The following is a 3,080-nucleotide window of genomic DNA, read 5'->3' as shown; positions in this document are numbered from 1 at the left end:
ATCAGCCTACAAATGATTTAAGCTTCATTTTAATTATTCAAAATATCAAATGTTTCTTATTTTGTGCATGGTAAAATATGACTAATATGACATTTGCCTTTGATATGATATGTTCAATAAAAAATCAGTTGGTAAAAACTTTACATAGGCTATTTTTATTTCAATAACTGCCAAACATTATTTAAACATATAATGAATGAATGAAATGAATAGCAAAAATGTAAAAAAATAAAATAAAATAAAAAATAAATAGCAAAAACATATTTGATATTGCAAAAATAAAAAATAAAAATGTTTATTTAAGACACCTTCCCACGCCTTTTTTTTTTTTTGACGAATCGCAAATATCGCAAAAATAAACTCTATCTTATGAAAATAATTAGAATTTATTAGAAATGATGCATTTAAACAACTTTTGGCAGTTACTTGAAATAATAATAACCTATGTAAAATCTATTTTTACCACCTGCCTTACATTTTTAAGTATAATCAACTTGGTTAAGTCATTTCAACTTAAATTATATTAAACTGGCTTAATATTAAGATTTAATCTCATGAAATATAAAGTAAAAAAATAAATAGCTTGACTTCTTTTGATTAAAGTATTGTAAAACCATAAGTTGTCATGACTTACAGATTATATCTTTTTTTTTTACTGTGAAAATAAAAGTTAATAATAAGAAAAATGTAATTATTTAACAGAAATTGGTTTATTAAACTAAATAAAAAATCATTTAAAATGAAAAGTTTGTAGAAAATAACTAGATATAATGCTAGAATATGACATGTTCCTGACAGGTTTTGTGGGATTCAGACTCTTTTCAAAGATGTCCTTTGTTCTGTGACAGATTTCTGTCCTCGTGTCTTCTCGTCAGATGAATCGCTGCCGTTTTGTCACGATTCGTCCGCAGCGGAGAGATTGATCTGCCATATCTGGCTGGTAATTGTGGAGGAGCAGCATGACGTCTGTCATTACAGTGTCTCAGTCAAACCCTCCTGCGGCCGCTGGCTATTGTTTCACCCCATTATCCTGAAGCCCTGCTCTCCTCCCAGATGCTCCAGTAATAACAGCAGAACCCAAGCCAGTTATGAAGCTCTACAGCTGTGGAGTTGATGCCGTTTTCTTCCAGGGCTCCTTATGGCTTTATTCCAGCTCTGTCCGAGAGGAACAGGTGTTTTGTCTCCTTTAATGAGGTTAGTTTTTGAGAAACTGCCAGGAATAACCTGCCCCCAGACCTGGTTAGGTTGCAGTGGATGTCTGCGGTCTTCATGGTAATGCGTTGGGTCCGTAGTGTGGAGGTTTGACGGGCCTGAGAGCACAGGAGACTTACTCAGGCGGAAACACAGCTATTCTCTTCCCATCACTGTCAGAATCACTTCTCCTATTATGAAAGCAGAACGTTAGTATTCCGTGTGCGCTGCTGATTTGTCACAGGCTGTTGTATATGAGTGAAATATTTAAATGAATATAAAGACATTTTTTCATTTACATCTGGCAGATGTATTCCTGTGTGTGTTCCTTGGACTCGAGCTGCTGCTAGTGCCAGAGAGATAACACAAAACAAGTTAAGTTTTATCAACAGCATCTTTGGCATGTTATCCGTTACTACAGACAATGGGCGAAAACCTAAATATAGACACAATATTCAAACACTCTGTGTATAACATGTGAGACTAATGTGAGATAATCATTTACTAACCTTGTCATGAGCAGCTGGTAAAGAAAGTAAATGATAGTAGTAAAGAGATCAGAAAGTGATTATTGGAGAAATATCAACACAAATAGAGTTACGCTGCCTAGAAAGTATTATTTATATATCAGTATTTATTATTTTGAATTAGCTTCATTTTAGATGTTCAGTTTTAATTATAATTTTAATTGTTTATTTTTTTTACAATATCTCTTTTTTATATAAAAATGTCTGTATAGTTGTATTTATTTACTTACTTACTTTATAACTTTCAGTTAGCTGCCAAGGCACCATTTCTAATTTCCATTAAAGTTTTTTTCTTGTAAGTTGTTTATATATATATATATATATATATATATATAATGTTAGATTTTATTTCAGCTTTACTTAAATTACCAAACATTTTGTGGTTTTAGTTAACAACAATACAGTGCTTATAGCAGTAGTCTGACCACTAAAAGGACATTTTATATTTGAAATAAACTTCTATATCCCAAATGTCCTGCATAATATTATATGTATAATATTATTTATATGCTATTATAGTAGTTATTAATATTTTGAATAAGCTTTTATTTTACATTCTTAATTTTAATTTTAATGTTGGTTTAAGTAGTTTCATGTGCTTTTGATGCATTGTAACATGCTTCCACAGTAAAATCTTCACTGTAAACATGATATTTATTTTCGAACCATAGAATTTAACTTGTATTAAATATTGCTTTAATCAAGTTGTTATAGGTCACCTTTCATTGGACATAAAGTTCTCCAACATTGATCAGGATTCATTCATACATTTTTATAGACATGTTCAAAGCCAGATTTAAAGAACAGAAACACCAGTGTCCAACTTCACAGTGAGAAAATACATAATTCAACAGCACAAACGAATAATTGTTGAAGTGAAAGAAATGGCGAGATGAATATTTCACCGATTGCTCGGCTGTGTGGGTTCTGGCATGTGGAGCTGTGTGGAGGAGGGAGCAGTTTTCCCATGTTTATTTATAAGGGCTCAAACAGGATCTGATCCAGTGAATCGAAACCTCCACAAAATCTGTGAATGTACTGAAGATATTTGGCGCTAGTTTGTCAGAAACTTTCTCGATGGCTTAAAAAGATATGCATGCATGCCAAATGTTATGAAAGACGTTTTTCCATCTCTTTATTTGCTTTGAAAAGACACAATGTGCACTATAAATAAAATAGATTTACTACAAAAGGTAAACCAACCAAAATATATCATTTTTGCTTGCTTTAATTGCTTTGATAAGAAAAATCATGATTATTTAATAATATTTCAGATATATTTATTTACTATAAAAGGTAAATCAATGAACAAAAACCTTCAAGAAATGTCTGGAACATATTTTACCCCAATATAACAACAAC

This window comes from Onychostoma macrolepis, chromosome 04, assembly GCF_012432095.1.
Source record: "Onychostoma macrolepis isolate SWU-2019 chromosome 04, ASM1243209v1, whole genome shotgun sequence".
NCBI lineage: Eukaryota > Metazoa > Chordata > Actinopteri > Cypriniformes > Cyprinidae > Onychostoma > Onychostoma macrolepis.
The sequence above is the reverse complement of the archived record's forward strand: the minus strand, read 5'-3'. Positions refer to the sequence as shown.